This window comes from Vicugna pacos, chromosome 2, assembly GCF_048564905.1.
Source record: "Vicugna pacos chromosome 2, VicPac4, whole genome shotgun sequence".
In the NCBI taxonomy this organism is placed as follows: domain Eukaryota; kingdom Metazoa; phylum Chordata; class Mammalia; order Artiodactyla; family Camelidae; genus Vicugna; species Vicugna pacos.
Genome location: NC_132988.1, coordinates 14968614 through 14995624, shown reverse-complemented (window position 1 = coordinate 14995624; position 27011 = coordinate 14968614). Strand labels below are relative to the sequence as shown.

Here is a 27011-nt window from a genome sequence, read left to right as displayed (position 1 = left end):
TTTGCACTGCATTATACTTTGTCTTAGTTTTCAAAATTCACATGGGTGGCTAGATAGAAAACTACCACACAAGAAAGACATAGTTGCAATACCTATACCCCAAACACAAAAATTTAATTGATTTTTTCTTTTAGCTCAAAAAATAAATCCTTCCTCACAGCTAAGTAAACTTTCTATACCTATATAAGATCTGTCTTCTGAAAGCTTCCCATTCAAAGGTACATTTTGAATAGGGTGTTCCAGAGCAAGATAGTGTATAGAACAAAAGAATCTAATTTGGCCTTTTTAAAAGATATGAACCTATAAGAACAGAAAGAGCAGGAGAAGAGACAATGGCAACTAAATTTTGGAAGATGTAAAGCGGGTGCACAAATAGTAATTGAATTACCAGACCAAGAAAGTTCAGTCTAAAGTGGGCAGTGGGAAAGGCTGAGAACTAACTAGTTACATTCCCCCAAATGCTCTGCAAATGGTTAACACCAGTTTCTCGAGAAGTGGGAACCTAAAATAAGGAGGACTGGAAAAAAGCTATTTGAGAAGTGGTCAGATAAATACCTATGTGTCTCCCTCTACTCCACTTTGCTGAGCGATGTCCCTCACCCTGCCCCCTTTCCATCTCCACTACTTCCACTAAAGTCTGGAAAGGGTAAAACAGAGGGTCTTTGAATTGGGAGGATCCCACCCAAGCAACTGAGGATGTGGGAAATCTACTGCAAACAAAGGGATTAAGTAACTTCGCATATAGGAGGCTAAGTGCTGAGACATCCTCTTTGCACCCCACCCACCCCCAACCCATTTGCCGGTGCCAGAAGACTGGCCACTAAAACTTTTCCCTCTGGAAAAGATCAGAACACACTTCTCTAGGGAGTTTGATAAGTCCTATTAATGGCCCAACCAGGTCACTCACAATAAAGCTCAAATCTGACATTGCTAAAATGCTCAGAGCTCCCAAGAAGCATTTTAGTCCCCTACTTTGAGAAGATAGGCCAAAACAAACTACTTTTTAAAAAGCAACTAGTAGAACACAGAGACTATTCAGGGAGGAAAAAAAACTTTTTTTTTTTTAAATCAGAGCAAGAAGTCAAGGTATCTCTTTTATGATACAAGAGCCCAAAATGCCACGAATAAGGAATATTCAAGAAGCAACAACAGAAAGAACTTTTAGAAACCAAAGGAAATAATAGAAGAAATCTAAAAATCAATATAAAGATTAGAAGATAAAACCAAAGTAATCTCCCAGAAAATAGATCAAATAGGACAAAGAGATTTTTAAAAATGGAAAGGAAAGACACAAAAAGTAGGAGAGCAGTCTAGGAGATCCAACAATTGCAAAGCAGGATTTCCAGGAAGAGAAAACAGAGGAGAGAAAATTATCAATAAAAGAATTCAAGAATATTTTTTCATCTCTCCAATCGGACCTATTGAAGTTTGAGGAAGAACTGAGCTGGGTACCCTTTAGGGCAGTTTCTCTACATGTTTAATTTTAAGTAGAAATAGATCTAGATAGTACCAAGTCTCCAAGTCAAATAAATGATTTTTTACTTAAATTATTAGAATCTTGTTTGAGTCACCTCTATACTAAGCTGGAGCAAGAGTGATAGATCTCTCAAGAGGGAATACCTTTAAAGAACTCTTTCATTGGTTAGTCGTCAATAATGTTCTTTCCTTAGAAAAACAAAGAAACCAGTAGGTGCCAAAATTATTATTCCAGAATCTTTAGCACAGATTGCCTACTGGATTTTTTCACAACCCTGACAAAGTAAAAAATCTGCTCTGACCCATTTAGAACCCTAAAGCTTCATTACAAATCTCCCAAGAACTGGAAATCTGCACTTCATTAGGAACATGCTGGGATCCAGGGCTTCACAAAGGAGTCGCCTGAATGGCAGGAGGCAGTTGGAAAGAATCTTCTGAATTCTTTTACATTTCTAAAAATAAACAGGAGCCTCTCTTGATGAGCTTAAGACACAGAAAATCAAACAGAGCTTAGGTCCTAGGTTCTTTAATACTCATCAGAATAAAACCTTTTGCACACTATACAAACTTCTCAAATATAGAAAAGTATGTTTAAAAATTGTAAGACATTCTAAGAGGAAATACTGAAGTGCAAATTTCCATCAGATACTGAACAACTAATTTCACTACAAAATGATCATTTAGCTTGATATGTCCATATCAGAAATCATGTTGGAAGCCTGTAACTTCCTCCCCCTGAAAACATGTAATTAGCTATACTATATTGGAAACAGCTCTAGAAAATGATGATCTCATCACCAGAATTGTATTCATAACCTGTCCTGAAAGAACAATCCAATCTTTATCAAACTAATTACCTTAATTAAGTCTATATGATAATTACTTAATATGGAAAAAGTGATGTTTTTACACTTAATCACTCTAAAAGAATAGACTGGTAATATTTTTTACTATGTTTCCAGAACTCCATGACAGATTTTTTCCATAACAAATCACAAATATCAAGCAGATGCCCATAATGATTATTCCAACAATCATTCACCTCTGTTCCATCTCACTTAACAATAGTTAAGAATGATTTGTCTGAACAATTTCTTTGATCTATCTCCTTGGTCTCATTAGCAACTGATCCAATGGACAGAGACTATCAACAGTAAAAAGTGTAGAATGTTCACATAAATTTTATATACTACCACTCTGGAGTCTGAATCATATTACTGCAGTTAAAATCTGGGAATTTTCTCATGCCTCATTCATACAAATATTTCAAGAGATTAAATAAGTCTATGTCCGAGTACATTTCATAAATCTGTATTTGAACAACATGACTCAGCAGTAGAATTGATTTTTAAAAGATAGCAACAAAAACAACAGTGTCCTACTCTTTGAAGACGGCATGATTTTATTTTCTCTTTGTAAGAAGCCTCTCAAAGAAGTATTGGTCTCTTCTGACAACAATCATAACAGCTCAGTGTTAACACTAAATGTATTTCATTTGGCAAAATTCTTTGGCTTTAAAATGGAATATTTTAAGTAGCCCAAATAAGTAAACCAACTTACAAAGCTACATGAGATATAGTTTGTAACTGAGATTGCGTGAGGATACAACACTACTTAAAATCAGACATTGGCCAGGGGGCTTTAGTTGTTTGTTTTACACAATGTGGTTTGAGTTCTGTACCTCAGAGGATGGGAAACCAATGGACTCAGGGTTTCCTATCCTCTGAGGTACAGAACTCAGAGCTAATTGACAATACTCTCCTGTCTTATAAAACAGAAAACATTGTTGACTATGTATCTCAACATCTCTAAGTCAAAAAAACTCTATAATTTTGTCAAATCCTAAGAAACTTTATTTCTTTGGACATATTCTGTGAAAAAAAAATGTGCTTTGCAGAACAATTTAAAAGCTTTTTTAAAACACAGATAATAAATACTACTTAACTCAATTAATACTACTTAACTACTTACCTTTTTGCCTTAGCCCCAGCAAAACTTCTAGAAATTAATTCACTGTCCCAAAGTTATAATGACCTTAGTTGCTTGGTAGTACCTAGTCCCTGTATTCTTCCTTTGTTCTTTTTTTAATCTTTAATAATCCAATTATACATTGTTTTAAATTTTTAAGCCAATTCCAAATAAGAAATGAGTAAGCGAAATAGTTTCCTAGATCATAGCAACCTTGCAATCATTTCCTACTTCTCACATATGCCTGTCTTCCTTAGTTACCGAAAGAATTCTAGAATCAGAATATTTCCTTGTGATGTAGTAGATGATCATTGGCTATTACTATCACATTACTTATATCAAGGTGAGTTTTTCTACTCCAGACAAGAGTACAGGTTAGGCTCCTTTGTAAAGAACACGGAAACTGATCACAGAAAATGTAAAATGTCTCAGAGAAGGAATGTCTCTACTTGTAACATGTAAGATATAAAAGAATCAAGAAAAGTTGACTGAAGGATGAACATTCCTTATTTTTCATTTCTTAAAATATTTAACATTATTGTAACAATATAGAATTATAATTGTCCATGATGATTAGAACTTCAGTATTTACAATGCCAAGTATTAAGTTACATCAAAAGACTTGATCACTTTCAATATTGGATTCAAATGCAACATCAAATGCAAAACCATCAAATGCTGCACAGTTGCCCGATAAAGGATACGGAAATAACACTGCAGCAATGTCTGCCTGGTTTAAACTTATAAGAGCTCAGCTTGACTGGGCTTAGTGGCAAATGGACTAAAATACTGTAATGGCACCTTATTTTAATGTACACACTGTGATGTCTTCAAGATGGATACCTTAACACTGGTCATTCTCTCTTTCCTGCATCATCAATGTCAAACAGTGGACCTCAATTGGGTGATTTTTACCCCTGGGAGACATCTGGCAATGTCTGGAGACATTTTTGGTTGTTACAACTGAGGGTAGTGCTACTGGCATCCAGCAACCTACAATGCACAAAACACCACCCTACCCACAACAAGGAATTATCCAGCCCCAAAGGGCAATACGGTGTAGGCTGAGAAAAGCTGCTACAAGGACTAACATTCAAAAGCTCCTATTGTTGTGCTATGCCTCAGGTTGCAACAAGGCACCTCAGGTGCTGTGCCTCAGACTGACTCAGGCTGCAATAAGGAAGGAGAAAGGAGAATTTAGGCTGACACATAACTGCTTCTATGGTCAGTTTAACCTCGGAATGCATTCTACATTTGGGTACTCAAAGCCCATATTCATTAAGCTCTCATTCTAGTCCCATCCTTTAATTCATTCAAAAATCTTCTTTAGGACATTCCAGGCATAAAATGCTGGAAAACGCCTCTGTATAATTAAGTACAACTTTTAATAAAAGCCCTCAAGGTCACATCTATTTTGAACAAAAGCTCAGAGAGAAGCTAAACAGAAAAAATTTCATCAATCACTAGTTCTTCAATATCCTCCCTTTAAACTGCTTAAATTTTACTCCCCAAATGAAACTGATTGCTCACCTGTAATTTTCATGTTTTTATTATAGTTCTGACAGTTCTTTGAAATTTCAGGACTGATCCCAAAGATGCTCTAAAATGCAAATCAGATGTCCTCACTATATTAAAATCTGAATAGTATCACAACAGAAATAACTGAAGTTGAAGTTCTCTGATCAGATGCTTCCTATGAAATATGAAGTAGCTAGACAAACTTTAAGCTATGCTTTTAATTTATATGCTTCCAAGCTATTCAAATATAAAACAAGCACTAACAAATGGGCAACCTTGTCCATTGCAAGGCTAATAAATCAAAATCGCCAAGGTAAGTTAACTGCATTTCCAGTGGGTGCAGATTTATCATCAGAGGCCTGATAATCATGCAACCACTAGAAAAAGCAATGTGTTTTCCATGACCTTGGTCATAATTCACCAACAACACTGACTCGTAACTTTTCACCATTATATCACACTAGGCACACTCTAAAAAAGATTTCAGGATTTTTGGACTTCTAAATGAACACGCATGTGTTCATTTGGTGATATCTTTCTTTTTGACATTAGTACTCAGTTTAAAAAAAAACTATAAACATCTGATACATAAAAAATAGGACAGTGGGTAAGAAAACTGAAGAAAAGCAAAACTTAAATGTCTGGAATTTTCCTGAAAATGCAGAGTTGGCTAGAAGCTTGAGTTAGTCCAAATACAGAAGGCTCCAAAATTTCACCTTTTCAGTAATTACTATATCTCTTACATCTGGCAATTTCTTTTACTTGAATTCCCCATACCAAACTAGTAATAAATCAAGCAGGAATGTCACCAAAGTTGAAATAAAGTCAGAGAAGCTTTCAAACATTCCATTCTGTAAGTGGTTTTATTTTGATCTCTGTAAGTGGGGAAAGGCCTGGCTGCCACAAATATTTCCAAGAGGGAAAAAGTGAGTAAGAGATGCTGATATCTTTCTATGCTTTTCAGAGATTAACTGAAATATAGCAAATCCTTTCAAGAACACAAGATGGAAGAAACAGGGAATAAATTGTTGCAACAATGGTCAACAAGTCATGGTATATTTACCAAATATAAGCTCTCAAGTTTAGAATGAGAGAGAATAAAAATGATGAGATTTTTTAAATATTTAAATAGAGGGTTTTTCTTTTTTCTTTTTTCTTTTTTCTTTTTTTTTTTTTTGTCTTAAGACAATAGGCCAAGTAGCCAGAGGATAAAATGCTGAAGAAGTTCACCATTTGAAGAATTGCTTAAAATTGAAAGCCTCAATTGGGATCCTGATAGGAATCCTTCCTGAGTGTATAACTTTAGCCTAGTTATGTAATCACTCAGAGCTCTGGTTTTTGCTGTTTGCTTTGTTTTGCTTTGTTTTAGTGTTGGTTCTGGTTTTCTTTTTTTTAAGATTATAAAATCTAGCTTCCAGAAGGATTATAGTGGTTAACGTATATTAACAGCCTGAAACATGTATTATGTAAGAAAGTGGATGACATTGATTGTTAACTCTCTGACAAAGTAGGTTATGTGGTCTCCATGTCAGAAGACAAAGAGCAAAGACAGAGGATGGGGAGGAGCTGGCATACTGGGTCCCACACACTTTGCCGGCCCTGATTCTGAAGACAGCCCAGACAGCAACCACTGTGGAGATGTTCTGATTGCTGAGTGGAAACAAGTCTGTTGGAAAATTCAAGATTCTAACAATAATAGTAGCTAACATGCCAACAATCCAATTGAGGTGGTTCTATCATTTTCTAGTAGTATTGTTCTACAGCTGCAGGAACCAAAAGTCAAAGAAATTGAGGAACTTGCCCAGGTTAAAGGCAGCAAATGGGAGGCATGTGGTCTAGAGATGTACTATTACCAAAAGCAAACCCAAGAGCATGCAGCAATGGGTATAGAGTGGATTCTGCCTGTGATGAGTCCTGGATGCCAGCTTCCCACCAAGGTGTTCCTTTTGAGCTTACAGCTGGAGCTAATCATTCTTCTAGACACATCTTTCCTTTAGCCCCCTACCTTCCCTGGACCAGCTTCTGATGCTCCAGCAGCGTTCTGGCAAAGACTTGAGTTTTAGCAAAGAAGCTAAGATGAACAGCAAGACTAGATTCCAGGAGAGTCAAGCTTGAATGAGTGGAATGGCCAGAAGCAGGTAAACAACACTGAGACAATATACAAAATTGTTTTTGTTTTTGTCATACAATATCTGAGAGAATGCAAAAGTTAAAACTGAAGAAGCCAATTTTGACATTAGTAGAATGGGCAAACACAAGGTCTGAAAACAGCCAGCAAAGCCAAAAAATTAGGAACTAAATACACTCAGGTATGAATTCAAAAACCAAAAGCAAAAATAAAACAACAGGGCCCAGACATTTTCCCTTAAACAAGGGGATTCACAGTGATGAGTAGAGGAGGGGAGTCAGCACCTCAAAGGTCAACTCTCAACCAGTGGGTGATGGAAGTCTATGGATTCCTGCTCCAGACTCCTGTTCTTAGGGTAGACAATTCTGAGAAGCACTCAGCACAATTCTCCGAGGTTCAGAAGGTATACTGTCCGCATTGCCTATAGCAGCAACCTCAATAACACACCCTTCTTTTGGTTTTCTTTCTTTCACTGCCTCATGTTCCCCTCTGTCATTCTACAGTGTCTCAAATAAGGTAAGAAATTTGCATCTGGATGTACCATGAGCTCATAATTGTAGCTGGAAAGTTATAAAAGGGACCATAACTCCTACTTTGCCAGATAGCACCAGCTCTTGGTACAGTGGCTCTGTTAGGTTTACAAAACCCTAGCCAAAAGGCAAAGAAAACCCCACCATCATCTACCCTCCCAGAGGTAGCAACACATCTCTGGGTGACTCAAGATTACTGAGAATGCCATCACACCCTAAGCCCAATATGGTTAGTGTTTGTACATTGCTAAGCATTGCACTAACTAGAGAATAAAAAAGGACTCATTCTGGCTTCTTTTGTAATCCTGCATTTTCTGTATAATTGCAATAAAACAGAATTTGAAATTCTATGCTATTCCCAATAACATAGACTCTTTCCTTAGACAGGAAATACCTTCTTGCAAGCCTTTGGATAGACAAATCTACTGGGGCAACCGTGAGGGAAACTGGTGTGACCAAAGCTATGCGTGAATGACAAGGGAATATAGACACAAGGCTCTATGGATCTGATGAGCATGAACTGTCCTCAGGAGTTCTGTAAATGCTTTCAGAGCCCAGGTCGGATGCCTCTCAGTTTGTGGAAAGTCCAGACGGAAAGAATGAACCAGAATAAGAGTCACATCAGAAGGCTTCCTCTATCCTTGCTTCACCTTGGCCTTCTGCTGACTGGCCTGTAGAGCCTCCCCACCAAGCAGAAGAGGCACCCTAAGTGCTGTTCAACAAAAGTGGAAGGCTTGGCAGCATCAGGAGATAAATATATGTCAGTTTAAGGAGAACTCAACCTCCTTGATATTATCCAGCCAGAGGATTCCCTAGTGGATCTGAACTCTGGCATCTGTTATTCTGGAAGAGAATACTGGCATGGCACCTATGATTGCCTAAGTATACATTTTGTTTATTTATACTTGCTGCAAAGATATACCATATATAACTTTATAAATTTCCTCAAACACAATAAGGCATTTATTATCAAGTTTTTAAGCATTTTAAAGCATTTATTATCAAATGCTTTATCACATTTGAGGCAATTTATAAAGACATATGTGGTAAAGGACAAAAAAAGAGAGGAAATCAGAGCAGATGGTAAATTAGGAGATAATAATAAGGCAAAACAAGTGGAATATATAAATCACCAACTAGTCTAAGACTTTTAAGGGAGAAAAGGAATAGCCACAAAATTATGGACAAATAATATTAACGATACAAATACTTACAGAGTATTTATATACGCCAGTCACTGTTGTAAGCACTTGTCAAATATTGTCTCACTTTATCTTTACCACAACCCTGTTGAGTAGGAACTATCTTTTTCTCCATTTTATAGGTGGGGAGGGAGAAGAAACAAGGTAATTTACCCCAGGCCACACACCTTGGAAACAGTGGCACTAGGAGTCAAATTCAGGCAGTGTGGCCCCTAAGCCCGTACTCTCATCTACCAACTTATGCTGGTAACTGTCCCCAAAAGGGAAGGAATCAGGAACACAAAGAAACTGAAAACAGTATGAGAGGGTAATTTGAAAAATACCATGCTAAAAATTTTGAAAACCTAGAGATATGCTTACAGGGAAATGCACACTACTAAACTCAACCATGTAAAGGAGAGGAAAACTAAAATAAAACCATGGGGGAAAAATGAGGAAGTTGTCACAGACCCGCCCCCAAAAAACTGCCAGATTCAGTGCTTTTTTACATTAATGATTTCAAATTTTCAAGGAAGATATAGTTAAATTATTATTTCAAGAATTCCAGAGCATAGTAATAAACAAAAGAAAAAAGTACATAAAATTATTTCCTGAGTTGGCATAAACTTGGTACCAAAACCTGACCAAAAAATGACTGAAGCAGGAACAATGGGTCAATTTTGCTTAGAAATATAAATGCAGGCCTCCTATGCAAAATATTAAAAATTCATATCCAGTGTTTACTTAAAACTAACATCAGAAACATGTAGTCTTTATACAAAGAAGGCAAGAAAGGTTCAACACTAGGCTATCTATCAATGAAGTCATCACAGTAAGAAAATAAATGAGAGCAACAATTGATCCTGAAAAATGATATAAAAAACACTGACATCCATGATGATATATTTTTAAGGCTTTTAGTAAACTAGGGATAAAAAGAAATTTCTTCAACATGATCAAAATATTTTCAAATAAACACAAGTAAAATATCCTTAATGATGAAATACTAGATTAATTCTCATAAAAGATGGAAGCTATCAAACCTTCCCTTATTCTACTATAAACATAGTAAGAGGGAGAATAGAAAATTCAGATACATCTACACATAGTGGGGAACTAAGCAGAAGATAGAAGAATAATTTCAAACAAATGGGAAAGAATGAATTATAAAACATATATAATTGGGACAATTACTTTTCATTTAGGAAAAAGATATTTTACCTCACATCACAACACACAGAAAATAAATTCCAGAAGCAATAGTTTTATATATAAAAATTCAATAATATATTTTTAAAATGAGGATAGTTTTAACTTGAGATTGTTCTTTCTAAGCATGAAACAAAACCAAGAAATCATAAAGGAGAATATTGAAAGATTTTACATGTAAAAATTGTAACTTTTATTCAAGAAAATATACCATAAATCAAATTAAAAGACAAACAGAAATATTGAGAAAAATTGCTGTAGTAAACATGACAAAGAGTTAATATCTTTAATCAATAGAGAGTACTTTTAAAACAATTTAAAAAGATGACCACTACAGTTTAAAAAATATATCAAAAGGTGCATAAAAGAAATGTAAATAGCCAATAGCTACAAGAAAAAGATGTTCAATCTCATTAATGATAACAATTGTAACAAGAATCTAATACTCAGCTATCTATTCAAAAATAATATGACTGTTAATGCCCAGTGTTTGGGGGAGAGAAGGATTTAAGTTAGCGACTCAATTCACTTCTGATAGAAGAGTAAATTGGTACAACTTTTCTGGAAAGGAATATAGCAACCTACATCAAATCCAAAATATGCCTGTCTTTAAACATTGCAATTCTACCTCTAGGAGTATTTCTAAGGAATTAATTTAATAAGTATTCAATGAATTATATATAAAGATATTCCTGGAACAATTATTTAAAACAATGGCTTTTTATTGTTCCCAGCCTTATTGAGATATTATTGACATATAACATATGTGCAATGTGATGATTTTATATATATATAAAATATATATATATATATATTGCAAAGTGATTACCACAGTAAAGTTAGTTAACATCTCCTATCCCTTCATGTAACTACACTTACTGTGGTGATAACATTTCAGATTTACTCTCTTAACAACTTTCAAGTATATAACACTGTATTGTCAATTATAACCACCATGCTGTATAAAACAATGGCATATATAAAACAGCATAAATGTACCTCAGTTTATTGGTCAATTTATGATGATTCCATACTATGAAATGTTATTCATTTGTTTAGAAAAATAAGGTGAAAGTTTGATATTTAGAAAGTTCTTTATGACATACTACCACTTGATTAAAGTAGGCTTTAATAAGAAAACAATTATTAATCACATAATGCAATTTATGGAACTAAATAAAATTTTTAAGTCTGGAAAGATATAAACAAAAAAGAAGAAAAGAATTTGGAAAAATATAAACCAGTGCTGTCTATAAATGGTTGGATTATGAATATTTTTCTTCTTTTTGTTTGTATACTTCCTGATTTTTCTCTAATAAATGTGTTTTGCCTTTGTAATATTTATTTAAATTTCCTACAATCAAAGAATCTAGATTAAAATATCCACCTTTTTAATAGATCCATAAACATTAATAATTTAGACCCATAAACAGAGAACTAATCTGTTTTCACAGAAAACTATTTTTTGCTATTGTAGCAAAATACACCAACCTTCCTAGTATTATTTCTTCCATATTTAGTATAAGTGTTTAGTTGCTTCTAAAAATCTAAAATCAAGGGACACAGATAATATAAATACTTGGTCCAGCTCTTATTATTTTAACCTTCCCAAAGTAAAACGATGTCTCTTCATAGGTCAGTTTTCTTTAAAGTAATATGGGTAATTCAGTGTTGATATCAAACACATGCTATTGATTGGCTGACTCATTTTCTACCAATCTAGAAAAATGTCATGATGTCTAATGACACACTATAATATCATGACAGAGCAACTGTTTACAAGGTAAATTATAATTACAGAAAAATAAAATAAACAGGGGGAAATATAAGATCCTCAAGTTGGCCACATGAAGAATTTTGTGTAAATGTGAAAGAAAACAGTTTCTTCTGTTTATAAATGATAGTTGGATACCGCTGCAATTAATTTTTAAAATCTCAAATCATGTCCTAGAAGCACTCTGTCTCAAAACAAGTTTGTTATTTTAGTCTCCACACTCACTGAGTCTTTCTCCAAAGAAGCTGCCAAACCCAGCACCAGCTGGCCCCTTAGGAACAAGTCTAGGCTAACAGCAGATATTTCTTTTTGAATTGTTAATAGAGATTGAAAGAACAGAACTGAACTAATCTAAACCTGTTAGATTGGAATAAAGGGTTACAATCAGGAGGGTTTGAATTATGTGGTAAAAATTCCAAAAATTTCCATTTTCTTCCCTATAAACGCTTATCTGTTGTAAGCATTCTGATTTTTCAAACATCAATTGTAGATAAGGTACCTAGCAATTCTCCTGCTCCCTTATGCCTGACTCTTTCTCAGTGTTGTCAGAGTAGTCCTTGGAAGCATTAGTAAAACTCAGAGAAAAATAGGCACAGCAGCATAGCATGTGGTACCCAACTCTCACTTCCTTCCCTACTTTCCAGGACTCCATCCACAATATCAATAAAATTCACAGAGATTCAAGTTAATAGGAAAATGGTAAATGCATATGACTGCTAGATTGCTAGTGAGAATGTAAACTGGCTCAACCACTCTACAGGGCAATACATGGCAATGCTCTTTAAAATCTTCATGCCCTTTGAGCCAGTAATTCCCCCAGAACTATTTACATTCAAGTAGGTTTAGCACAGCATTATTTGAGTCACAATGGACTCATTCTTTTGCTGGATCTCTTTTAACTTTGATCAGGTGATCAAACTTTGATCCAGACACTGAGCAATCTTTCAGCCTAATGATCTCTAATGATTCTCAACCAGGATCCCAAGGGTTGTTTAGAAATGTGGGCGAGTGTGATGGTCCTATTAGGTGGGGCCAGATGCTACATGCCTGCAATGCCTGGATTATTTTCACATAACAAAGAATTGCCTCACCCAAAATTACCAGTAATAGAAACTGGTGCTCTGCCCAGATCCCCTCTTCAATGCCAATGCATCCACCCTCAAGTTGCAGGGAATACCATTTGCTTATATTTCATAGCTATGTCCTTCACTGAGCATTGCCTCTGCTGCAGAGAACTGCCTTGCCCAAGGTTATTCTCCCTCCCAGGAAGAACCCACGGGTCATGTCTGGCTGATAAAGGATGCAGAACGCAAAGGTCTGACTCTTTTGCTTCAACTTGGAACAAAGCTTTCTTATCCTTACAGCTTTCTTTAGGACTTGCTGAAAGGTTCAACTGCTATCCTATCTGCAGGTCAGTTTCTCCTTCTGCCCAATTTTGCCTTCCTAACTTCTTCACAGGAGTATCTCCTGTAAACACACACATACCAGTAAACTTCTGCACTCGGTTCTCCTTCTTAGAGTCTGTTCCCACAGAACCCAATTTATGACAATCCTCACTGAGGATTTACACTGCTTTAGTCCATCCCCTCATTTTCCAGATGAGTAAGGTTAAGGCCTAGAGAAGGTAAAGATCATGCTTAAGGTACAGGGGTAGCTAGTTCAGCACTCACTGCACAGAACAATACATTAAAAACTGTGAGGAGCTTGAGAAATTGGGAGAGAACTGAATGAGACAGAAAAAATATTAAAAATATTTACTGTGGGAAATAATAAGTACCCAAGGAAAAGAAAGCAGAATGAGAATAACAAAAAGCATTTAGATTTGACTAGATGGAGTAATTTCAAATAATGGTAGAGCTTGAGAATCAATACTACTAGTTCTCTGCAATAACAGAAATCTAAGAAGACTGCCTAAATATTTCAGTTTGGAGAAGGCTACTTACTGAATACTCTAATTACTAACAGTTTGCCTAAACTATTGATATTTAGTGTTCATCATCACGATGGAGCCCAAAAAATAATAATTAGACATTTTCCTCTCAAAAGCAAACAGTTGGTAGGATATGGAGATTATCCATTGAGGTGAGAGTGAATAAATACAAAGCGGTAAGTCAAATTTCCTTCATTTACAACACTTATTCTTCTTTCTTCAGGAAAGGCAGCTAGTTCTAGACACCTACTGCCCACCAAAGAAGTCTCTCTTAGCCCCAGTTTTCTCTTCTGGGCCATTTGTCAATCTTGAGAGACACATCTCTACCATGACCAATTCCTCCACTCTTATTTTAACATAGTTCTTAAGTATGTTATTATTAATATTTTTGCTCCACAATTTTTATACTTACAGTATCTTTGTTCTAAGTGCAGAAATTTCCCTTATTATTTTTAAGAATCAAGTAGAAAGAACAACAATATTGCTGAAAGTTCCAATTATAGCATTCACAACCACCCCTTCCCCCACACAAAAAAAGAAAAACAAAATATACAGGTTTTGAAGGATTTTTTGTTATGCTACTCCATACCTGGAATGCAAAACTAAGTTGCAAATTACTAAGACTTTTCATTTTTTTACATGAAAGAAAAACTGCCTTTATCACACTAGAACTCTTAATTTTTTTCAGAATCAAAATTAGTTATTTTAAAAGCCAGGGAATAAAGCAAATTGAATGAATGGAATTATAACCAAAGCCAATATGATAAAGATAATTTTCCTCAAAACCACATTTGAAAAGAATTTGACATTTTAATGTGAAAACTCACAGAAGTCCTTTGTGTTTAACTAAGCACCTCAAAATATTGTTTTAAATACTTAACATTTATTTTAAAACATTTTAAGAAGTACTTTTACTATATACGTGTCCAAAAGCAATCCTGAAAAGAGTATTTTTTCTCACTTCAATTAAAAACTTCCTGCTTTTCAAAGTCTGATAGGTTACAAGCATAAAATACAAGGTTCCTGTTGATTATCTCATGGCATGAAGAGAATCTTGTCCATCAGCTTCAGGGAGAGTACTACCTAGAATTTACTATTAATAATTTCCTCCTTGTCTCGATCATCTTTGTGAGGTATGGCAGGAAGGAGTCAAATGTTAGGACTCACTCTTTAAAAAGTTGAAGAATGACAGGAGTTACTGCCAGACCGGACTCTGTTATCAAAACTCTGCTTTTACATCAAAGATCACCATGGTTTTATTTTAGTCATCCTCTGATTTTATTGGCCACACTCTCTTCATAGTGCATAGAACAATCATGTTTCATTAAATCTGGAAAAAGAAATAAGCATTCCACATTTTGGGGTTAGCAATATGGGCCTCCTCCTGTGTTAAACATGTCCCAGTTAACAGCTAAGTTGACGATTCAAAGGCTAAACTAGAAAAAGTCAGGACAGCTTGACTTTGTTGGTTTCCCAGTTGTACAGCTTGCAATCTCTCTATTTCATCGAGGTAGTAGGGCACCATAACAGGAACAGATTGTTCCATCAGCAGAACAAAAATTGAACCAGCAGCAGCTTTCTCCCAAACTGTAACTGTTTTCCAAATGTGCATGCTCTAGTTAGGGCTAAGGTTATTTACTCGAATGCTAATAAAGTTACTGTGGCCACCAGCTCTCTAAGTTGAATTTAGATGCTGTTCTTTTCTCTCCCGCCTAAGAGATCTGGTCATCTTCCTCGATCTTTTTTCCTAGCTGTAGGTTCTGAACCAAATATCCTTTTGTATCTGTGTGAAATTGTGATTTGACACTGATCACTCTGTTTAGCTTGGCATCATTCTGCAAACGCTCATACATTTAGAAAAATAACATTTCCTCAGTATTCTTATAATTATGATTTATTTCTTCTCTATCAGGTTACTTTTAAGACCAATTCTATGATCAAGGTAACAAAAAGACCAGAAACTCTTGGATCATGGAAATAGCTTCTTGGTAGATATTCTCTAGTAAATCTCTATTAAATCACCCCTGGCTTTCCAATGTCCTTGCAATGAAGTCATAACTACATAATTCGGCTCACAAGACCTGTACCATCTGTCTTCTGCTTACTCTTCCAAAGCCTCATGTTCCCCTTGAACTCTAGCCTCAGCTTCAGTAAACCTCTTCCCATTCTGGAAGGCACCATGGTCCTCTTGCCTTGGAGCCTGCACACCCACTTTTCTCTGCCTAAACACTCTTGCCAGAAGTACTCTCACCACTTTTGCCTGCCTACCTCCTTCTCATCTTCTCTCTTTGCCTCATAAATACATATAGAATTTGTCCATGTCTGATAGAATTAGTATTGCCACCAAGACTTATCTGTCTCAAAACACCTCCCTTACTAGGACATTCTTGTAAAGATGTAAATACAAATTTTAAGAGACTTGATAAAGAATTATTTTCATGTAATGAATTTAGTGAAGTTAATAATGTGGTTTGCTTTGTGAATAACCCAAGCAGAGAAGAGAGCCCCAAGGTAAGAAATGGAGGCCTGGATAGGGAACCCTCTCAGAGGCCCTGATCATCTGTATAAAGGGTACCAAAAGAGGGAACACAAATTGCTAATTGTCTGTGATCTCTTTGTTATAGGAGAATGGGAAGATAGGAACTTGCGCTAGAAAGTAAATCAACACACTGCTTCCTTCATTGAGAAAGTCTTGCCGCCAAAATAAAAAAAAAGTTAGCTGAATTAAACATATGTTTAGTGACTTTGTATAGCACTGGTTACAGCACAATCTGAAAGCCCTAGAAAAAGAACCGAACATAATAAAAAGGATCATAAAAGTAAGAAGCTTACTAAATAAAAACTTTGTGTCTGTCAATTCTATTTAAGGTCAGGCCTGAAATTATATCAATAACTGTATTCTATGTTTTCCATTGTCTCTGATATTCTACACCTACCTATGATGCTGACTAGGTAAAAAAGAAAAATTCAGAAAATATGGGTAAAGCATTAACATTATTTTACAATGGAGGAGTTGTACTAGATCACTGGTTCTCAACTGAAGGTGATTTTGCCCCTCAGGTAGCATTTGGCAATATTAAGGAATTTTGATTGTCACAGCTGGGACCCAGAGGAGGGGTGCAGGGAGATGGGTGACATGGATAGACTACTGGCATTTAGTGGATACTGGTAAACATCCTATGATGCACAGGACTGCCCACCACACTCTCACAAAGATTTATCCAATCAAAAATGCCAATAGTGCTGAGGCTGAGAAACTCAGCACTAGATAATCTCTAAAGCCCCTTTTATCCCTAATATTCTGCTTCTTTATTTTGATGTTCACAAGAATTATATTCATTTTAGTGATCTAATGACAAGTGGGCAAAAGTAACTCCTTTAGCTAATGTCAATTTCTGCAGTGAAAAATATTTAGTCTGTAAGAAATAGCATACTATAATCTCAGTATAAATTTAAAAGTCAAAATGGTTATAATGTTCAACAAATTTCTATAACGTTCATCTTTTTTCTAATTGAATAAAAAAAATTAACAAGAGAAAAAAATGCCAGAAACTTCTGCCTAAAATGACTTATTTTTCTCTATTTGTTTAACACACTAGCTTAAACAGCCAAAAAAACATTCAAGAGATCTCGGTTAAATCAACACCTCTGTATTGATCTCACACAGAGCCTTAAGCAGGGTTCTATATTCTGGGCTTTCGGTTTCTGTTTGTTTTTACTGGAAAACAGAGATATCACTTGAAGGCTACAACTAAGAATGGCACAAAAATAAGAAGGTTTATAGTATTTCTTAAGACTTTCAAACTTTTCTGCAGTTAGAAAAAAAATGCTACCATGAAATCAGTTTTATTCTAACATTCTACATGAGGACTCTGCAAATTCTTTAAATTAAATGACTACTCCTTTTAGATACATTTTATATTGTACTACAAAATTTTGATCAAGTTAAAATACTAATTCAAAAGAATATTTATCTTACTACATTAAAAATTATTTCCTGGTAATTTCTAATCCTTACTAGATGGTATCATTGTGACTGTAAGATTCATCAGTGCCACTATGTTTTGATGAAAGACCAAAGATTCTCACAAAGGATGTCAGTCATGCCCCTGGAATTACATCCTTCTATTCGATCTGTTCCAACTTTCTCAGCTGGCACGTGCATACTTGAAAAGAAAAAAAGAGAAAACCTCAAGTTCCCAGGATGGTCTTTTGTCTTCAGTTCTTTTTGCAAGGAGAAATGATCTTGTCTCTGCATCTCCCACTACAGTTCTGTCGAGTGGTTCCAAAAGCACTTATCCCCAAATACTTGGATATTGCTCTTAAGTGTTCTTGAAAGTCATGAAATCTTTTATGTTCACAGCCATAAACAAACAGGGTTTTGTAAGCCTTACATAAATATTAATGACTGCATGCTAAGCATCAGATGCAAAACGGGCAATCAGGATTTTTATTTAAATTTAAAGATGTAGGATAGAAATGTCAAGTCCATAGGCAGAAACTGAAGACTAGAACTCAAAAGGCAATATGGACAACTGAAAAGGTACCAAAATTAGTAGTGAAACCAAAATAAAACAATACGGGCAGACTTGCAAGACAAGTAACCTTGTTTCAAACTATCAATAAAATGGAGTATTTAAGAGCAAAGTCTCTGAAGTTTCAGCTCTGCCTATGAGATCTGTAACTTAATCTCTGTATGTTTTGATTTCCTTATCAGTAAAACAGAATTTTAAACATATTTACTCCATAGAGTTAGTATCAGTATCAAATGAGTCCACATGTTAATGTGTTTGCCCAGTGCCTGACACAGAGCATGCACTTCATGTGCATTGACTATTATTCAGAAAAATGATATAGAAATTACTCAAAGATCTAGACGAGGGGTTGCAAACTACAGTCTGGCCCACAAGCCAAATCCAGCTAGCCACCTGTTTTTATAGATGGTTTTCTTGGAAGACAGCCATGCCCCATTCATTTATGTATTGTCTAGGGCTGTTTTCAGCCTTCGGCAGCAAAGTGGAGTCCTTGTCACAGAGACCATATGGCCTGCAAAGCCTAAAATATTGACTACCTAGATCTTTACTGTTTTTAAGGATCTGTTGCCCTGCGAGGGGGGAAAAAAAAGACAATAAACAAGCTGATAATCATCAAGAAGCAGAGCCCAAGTCCCCTCTGCTTACACATGTCCAAAGCTTTTTTGGAAGTTCTTCCCCTAAAGGGTTTTGATTTGAAAGGGGATGAGAGGACCTGGACTGGTGAGGAAAGAGAAAACAAGCACATCCTACAGGGATGAAAGGGAAAACAGCTTTTCTTCTTCAAATACTGGGTTCTTGCAACTGAAAGCCACTGTCATGGTTGGTGTCTCTTTCAGGGATTTAAAATAAGACCTTTTTTAAAGTGTTCTGGAGAGACTATACAGAGTTGTGGTTAAGAGCATAAACACTGGGGCTAGGCTTCTTGGGTTCAAATCCTGACTCTGCCATTAACTGGCTGTGTGACCTTGGAAAATTAATTAATCTCTCTGTAGTTAAACATTAATTAAATTAGTAAAAGCACCTCCTATTTAACATTAGTAATTCATTCCTAAAAACTGAATGTTGTATGCACAAATGCTCACCATACTGCACTATTTTAAAAAAAGAAAATTCTTTAAGGGTGTGTCCCACCTCACACATCCCACTGGCTACTTACACACATGTATACAACCACTGTGTCCTGACTCCCTGACTCCACGATAACCCATTACGTGTGTGCACCCGTCCTAGCTGGAGCTTTGAGCACAATACTGTCACCTTCCTTAAAACAAACAAACCAACCAACCCTAAAGCTGTAAAACTGTGTCTATTTATAATTATCAAAGCATCACTCTAGGATTTAGATGTTCAAAACATCTCTTTCTGATCACTAATCATTAATGTTTATTTTTGAAAAGTTTCTTTGTATGAAGTAACATCTTTTCCATTAGTTGCTCTTCTTGGTTGTTCTGCTATTTCACTGTTTTCTTCAGCACTTTCTCATTGGACGGTTTTAGGCAAAACAAGACCTCAACACAAAAAGTACTGTGGAAAACAAAATGCGTTCGGAACCAGCGCACGACTGCGGGGCAGGTCGCCGCTCTGAGCACCAGGCCGCGAGGCCCGTCATCCAAGACGCCAAACATCTCGGCTTTTCAAGATGTCCGCTCGCAATTCTGGCTTTCTCTCATTTTGGAATAACCTCAGACTTTTTCTACACATCCGGTTTTATATAATGTATGCAGTATGGGAAATGTAAATAGAAATTTTTCCCACATAAACAATGCCTGAGAAGAATGTACACTCTACGAAGTCTCAGTATTAAAAACCAAAGGAAAGCTCCCAAACCACCCCCTAACCCTCCTCTGACTCAACCGCACGCCCGCCGCTCACCGGTCTCCCGCCCTCGGGTCTCCACAGCGGTTTTGCCTCTTCCTCAGCCTCGGCGCCTTCACCTTCCGGTCAGAACAAGCCCCGCCCCCAGCACCGGTTCCACCCTCTCCCACCCAGCCCCGCCCCCAGCAGGCCCCGCCCTCCCCCTCAGCTCCTCAGCCCCTCAGCCCCTCAGCTCCCTAGGTCGCTTCCCCAGGGGCGGCGACAGAGCGACGACTTGATCAGAGTTCACCAGGCCTTAGCCCTCCACCCACGGCTGAGGCTTCCAGACTTTAGAAAGCTCCTGCAAACGGAGAGTGTCCTCAGGATATAAAGAGTGCTTCTCAAAGGCATAGAGGCCCTCCGCTGCTTTTCAAGAGGGACATAGCTACAGATAAAAACAGTGGCCATTTCCAAACCTCGGATGTAGCTGTAGTTCACCAAGATGATGGACAGAGGTCTCCGCAGACTTCAGATGTAGCCCGCCCTGCTCCAAAGTCTTTGTAAGCCTGCGGCCTCTTAATCTGATGCCCCAGGACTACTAGAAAATGGATGCGAAGAAGTTGATAACTGTTGGAAATAGCACAGATCTAGATGTCACCTCAATGTCAGAACTTCCCTTCTGGGTTCCCTCTTTTGGCTACGCACTGGCGGGCACCTTCCCTGCTCTGAACTCCCACGGGCACCACTTGGGGGTCACGCATAAAGTGATGACCAAAGAAACTATTGCAGGAGCAGACTGGTGGTTTCCAGTTCTGTGATGCTCTGTTCTCTGCCTCACCGACTCCTCCGTGATCCAGGAGTTGGAGCCCAGGAGAAGCCAGACACCCTTTCTCATTGCTCTAAGGACACAAAGTTTCAACTTTTCAGGGCATATTCTCAATCCTACCTCAAACACCCGACCTGCTATGTACTTACACCTGCACAACCGCTGTATCCTGACTCCACGATAACCAGTTACATACAACACTAACCTTTCCTAGGTGAGTGTCAGTCTTAGCTGGGGCTTTCCGAAGGATGCTATCTCCTAAAAATGAGTTTTAAAAAGTTGAGAATACAGAATTAGATTTGCATATTAAAAGGCTATATATACATATTTGTTTGTCAGACTTCTGGGGGCCACCATGACCTATATACTATCTGTTATCTATCTAAGGTTAAAACAGAAGTGAGAAAAAAATGTGTCAGAAAATAATGGAGTCAGACCATCGATGTTGGGGAGTTGGAGTAGGGGAAGGAGGCTGTGCAGCAAAGTGGAAAATATGCTTTGTAGGTTTGGTGGCAGTCAGGACCTTCAGCAGAAGAAAACACCATGGCCCAGGCAGTTGGGAAACCCTGGGCCATTAGTTTACGGCTCTCACTCTCCAGTCTTTCCTCTTGTGAGACTCTGAACCTTATCTCCATGAGGAGCCTTATCTTCACTTTCCTCACCACTCCCTGCCACCCTCCCCCAACCATTACCATTGCCCCACTATTGCCACATCAATAAACTCAGTGCCAGAACCTGATTAAGTATTAGCCCTTCAGGGCTTAGGGCTGGGATCTGCTAAGTTTCCCTAAATGTTAGGTGCCTACTTGGGTAGGGAAGGAAATAGAAAAGACTGAATTTACTCCACATTCTCTTTGCCACAATGGTTACATATTGCCAGTTTTGAGAACATTCCCGAACTGTAAGGAAAAGGTGATATATAACAAAAATTTCTTTTCATTCACAAAGAGCATTTTTCATGAAATATTTACAGTATTTAAAATTTCAATTTCACACAAAATGACTTTTGCTTTTACTATGAAAATAAATGCATAATCCAAATTTTCACAGTTCACAACACCCTGAGTATAACAGTAATCTTTTTACAGCAATTTTAGTTGAAGAAAAAGAAATAATTATTTGTTTATTAAGTAGTTATGTCTAATCAATTTAATAGATATTTATATACCAAGATGGTAGCCTTTGAAAAAATTATAAACACTAATACAAAGAAGACAGGTTTATTTTATTCTTAAATAGCAACAATTATTTTTGGGATGTGTGAGCTTTGGGGCACACAAGATTCTCCAATCTTGGAATCAGATTGCACACCACCTTCTTTCCCTATTCCATACAGATTTTTACTTATTATATCTTTTCTCAAAGGAACCACTAAAGCTTTGCAAAGATATGGCATTACCAAAAGGAATGTAGCACTGCCTCATATTGAAACTATAAAACCTCAAGCTAATAATCTGTGCCATTTCTGACAGATGACGAAGTATCATGTTTCCTTGAATATTGTAAATATCCTTCAGTTTCCTTGTGAGTTCATTCCAGTGCTTCAGGGTGCCTCAGCACACAGTTTGAGAACCATGGGTTTAAATTCTGTCTAATGAGGTATAGTCACATGACACTGTGAACAAATGTATCCGCCAGTAGACTGGGTATGCATGAGAGTGTTTGCAGTTACATTTATGTTTACAACTTTGGCTGCCATGTTGATTACAGAAACAATTCTTACACCCTCACAGTAATTTGATGCACTCAGAGCAAAATGTCCATCACATCTTCTGTAGATCTGAGATCTTTTTCACTCCTCCAGGTAGGCACATTTTCTAGATCCCAGATTTCATTTTGTAACTCTTTCAGTTTACTTAAGGAGAATAGTATCAAGGAAAGATACTATTAATTACTAAATGTAGGATTACTCCTTGCATATCACTAGAGTGTGGGATTGTTTTGTCATTTGTGCCAATCAATCTGAATTATCAAGTTAAAACAATGGTATGATGTCAAAAATTGATTTTAGAATTCTAGTGTAGCTTATTTTGAAGAGAACCATGAAAGAAGCATGAATATATGAACATATTTACTAATTCCGGATTATATACATCCCTGATTCATGTGCAGTTATGTGAGGTTGAATGTCTTGTACATAAAAAGGAAAGATCATGTTTATTTTAAACTATAACTCAGAAAATATCATGCCATAGCTCTTTGAGCTCTGATCACTCACATACTCAAAAAAATATATTACTGCTTTTCAGAGACACCAAATATATTTAAATTAAACATGTTAACATTATGACTGGATCATTTGCAGCAAATACAAAGCTAAGTCATAAGTAATTCAAAAAGGTCTAAGTTTCCTGCCTCTGAATTGATCCAAACAACCACAGCTGCATTTTAATGAATAGGACTTAACACAACCATGCTAAAAGACTTGTATTTCTTGTCATTCCTCCAAATGATCTTTCAAAGCATTTGCTGGTTGATATTGCAAATACATTTTATATTTATAATTTCACATCAGGCTTGAACATGATTATTTTTCTGTTTAGTCTCCAATATTACTCTAGCTCACTGGTACTGACTGATTCTTTGAACAAGTAGAGAATCTAATTATGTAATTTCCATTTTTCTATGTTTAGAAAGATGTGATAGGATTTAATTTGTCTTACTGTATGCAGTTATGAAATCTGACATCAGTAGAATCTATATTTGTAAGCATTTAATAGAAGGCAGGACAAGGAATGTTTGCTAATATGATCTTTCTCACTGTACCCTCCTTTAAGCCATTTAAAAAAAAACTGAATCTTGACCTGGACCTTGTCAAATATGTAGGTTCTAGAGTATAGAAAGAAAAAGGACCCCCTTTCCAAATCAGGTGAATAGCAAGTGAAAAAAAATGACCAAGGAGAGAATGGCATATCAGGTGAGAAGATCAGACAGGTTGGAACAGCAACACTAAACCAGCAGGTTGACGAGGAGAGATATTACAAACTCTGGAGTTTGTAACAGAGTGCAAGAGCAAAACAGACTTACATATTGTTCAGGCAGACTTCAGAACTATAATTAATCCATAGGCAGGTCATAGTGACAAAAGCCTCTGCTACTTACATGAGAGTCAGTGGGAATTGTGTGTGGTTCTGGGAGACCCATTCATTTACAACAGGAGAAAATTTTAAAGTCTGTAACTAAGACTAAAGGAGGCATAGTTCAACTCTCCCAAGGTAACAAGAGTGGAAAGAGATATGTAGACTGGAGATCAGAGCAACATTCCTAGTCCTCAAAGGAAACAATGATATGCAAAACAACTGGCTGGTGTAAGGTGTGGGGTCAAGTTCGAAGCCCAGTCCAAGGTGCAGTGCCATGACTCAAGGGTCATTAAGGAAGTTTAAAGGGCTTGTCTAGGTACCCCAGATCTTGAGGTCTGCTAGTCAACAAGACAGTTCTTTTTTTTTTTTAATTTCAGCCTTATTAATGTATAATTGACAAATAAAGTTGTAAGCTATTCAAAGTGTGCATCATGGTGATTCGATACACTCAAGAAGGTTTAATCTTAAACCCCAACCTGATGAGACACCTACTGGCCACATCAAGTCTGTATAGTATGTGGAACAGCCTTGGGTCCCACTGACAAATACATCTCTAGGAGTCGGAGAACAGAGAGAGACAAGAGAAACAACTCACAGGCACTAAAACAGGCACCAAGTGAGAAATATGCTTGGGGGGGGAGCATCTCCTGGAGGATTTTGAAAAGCAGGCCAAGAAGTTGGGACTCGATTCAAGATTATGTATGAATAATCCTAAGGGCAATATGGTGCCGTAATAACAAGATGGAAGCAGCATCCAACAGGATTACATCAGCGTTTCTTTCCACTACCTCACATTTTAATTACTCACTCCTCTAAGTCCATTCCCAGAGCCACAGTGCCCATGCATAGTCCCTCCTCATATTCTTGTTTGTTCTGTGTCTTCAGAAGCACAGAATTCATTTGACTCAAGGTCCCCAGAGTATCAAAGACGGACCTCTTTGCTGCAGCTGGCTGCTGCTTTGTATGGGGTGATGCATCAGGGAGCTTGAAAAGTTCAATAATTATGCCCATCACCAGTCTCCTCTCTAAGTATCTGCCACAACAGATCTGCTAAATAGTCAGTGAAAGATTTCTAACTCTGACATTAGCAATGGTGACATCTCTGCCTATGTTAGAGAGAATTCTAGATTTTTTTTCCCTCCCACATTTCTCCTCCCCAGTCTTCACTCTCTCAGTAAATATCACTTTCCATTTGTTTAACAGGGTATATGGAATATGTGTGGAAGTCTTGACTACTCACTCCCTCTAACGTCTCACATGAAATCCATTAGCAAGGTTGGTTGGCTCTTTTTTTTCATATAAAGCTGACCACTTTTCACTACCACTGTCTCTGTCACCCTAGTCCAAGATCCGTCATCTCTCACCATCATTCCTGAAATAGCCTGTAACATGACCCCCATGTAACATGTTTCCAATCTTTCCCCCTGTGGTCGACACTGCTGGCCATCTATACAATATCCAGTCTGCCCTTCTTTCTTACTAATGGACCCCTGATTTTATTCAGGAATACAGAGTAAGAAGCTCAATCTACACCTGCTGAGCTCCCCCTTGCAGCTAAAGATAGCCATTTGACCCTGTTCTGGCCAAAGAGAAATAATCATAATCTTGAGCAGAGAGCTTCCAAAAGAGCTTTTCAGAAACAACAGACCAATAGCCACACTTTGCTCTCCTTCTACTTCCTTCCAGGAATGTGATCGTGATATCAAAAGTGAAACAGCTGAGGGGGGAGGGTATAGCTCAGTGGTAGAGTTCATACCTAGCATGCGCAAGGTCCTAGGTTCAATCCGCAGCACCTGCATTAAAAATAAATAAATAAATAAAAACCTAATTACGTCCTCTTCCACAAGGGGAGAGAAAAAAAGTGAAATAGCTGTATTGCGACCAAAAGAGAAACACGAGAGACACCACATGCTAAAGGTGGTGCACAGGAAAGTGGAAGATGCCTGGATTCTTGACAATATCACTGAACCCAAAGAGGATGGAAAACCTGTTCTCAGTGTTCTGATTATGTGAGACAAAGAAAACTCTGGCTTGTTTTAGGCACTGTTTGTAGAGTTCTCTGCTGTTTTCCGCTGAAAGCATTCTTAATAGATAAAACCCCTTTTTGTTCAGGCTTCCAGGTAATGGCCAACATGAGCTTTGCAAAGATTGGCTTCCCATCAAACCCAGAAAAAATTCCAAACTCTTTACGTGGCCTGAAAGGTCCTGTAAGGTCTGGCCCCTGCCTATCTTTCTGACTTTTCCTCTATCAGTCCTTTTTTTGGTACACTAACCTTTCTGCCACTAAGACAATGTGTGTTGTTTTGAAGTAAAGGAGGATAGTATAAGAACAGAACCTACACTTTTCTTCTTTAAGTACCCTACATTCACCTCTCAAAGGACTAACACATTCCTTGCTGCCTTATTTACATTTCAATTGTCTTGGTGCCAATTTATGCTTTCCTCACCCACACTGGGTAAGACCAGGAGTTAGAGAGGACCGTCGAGTCACCACCTAATCTTCTTTCCCCAGTCCCTCCATTCCTACAACTTTCCTCTCCATCTTTACTACAGGTACTGCTGGGTCACCCTATTGGGGAGACTCTTAAAAAGCTATCCACCTGGAATGCAAAATGCCTATATCTGGTCCCTTAATCTCATTATTAGATAAATTGCTTATTCAACTTTTCAGCTTCTAATCTGGATTTGTCCCCAAAATGTCTAAAATGGAACTCAAGACAGATGATACAGCTCCTAAATATATGAAGATTTCTCCTCACCAGCCTGCTAAGGCTACTCGTAAAATTTACATCTCTAAGTTGGATTGATCATGCTGCTGAGATTGTACCTTCAATAATCCTGTGAGTTTATTAAACAATGTAGGGTTCATTGAAACAAAGCTGAGGGACTTTATTATGATACATGGTGAGTCTTACAAATTTTAAGGAGCATAGCACAATTCTGATTAAGAATCTCAAAATCTTTGGCTTCAAAATAGGTTTAAAGCATATGAATCCCAAGAACTAGATCATCTGAGATCAAACTCTTCAGTCCTCTTCCCAGTCATTTTGCATAAAAGGCTT

At 37.2% G+C, this 27011-nt stretch overlaps 1 protein-coding gene across 19 annotated transcripts in view; it reads right to left on the bottom strand.

The window, feature by feature from the left end:
* IQCM (IQ motif containing M) overlaps window positions 1-27011 on the bottom strand; it is a 480596-nt gene that overhangs the window by 385959 nt on the left and 67626 nt on the right. For 11 of the 19 annotated variants that reach the window (XR_012079786.1, XR_012079787.1, XM_072975858.1 and 8 more), the window contains exon 1: window positions 3448-3683. The exons of 3 other annotated variants lie outside the window; for them this stretch is intronic. The gene's annotated coding sequence lies outside the window, so the exon portion shown is untranslated. Of the gene's footprint in view, window positions 1-3447; window positions 3684-14881; window positions 14906-20121; window positions 20169-20519; window positions 20574-27011 lie in introns of those variants that run through there. 5 more of the 19 variants (XM_072975881.1, XM_072975864.1, XM_072975896.1 and 2 more) reach the window with 5 other exon arrangements.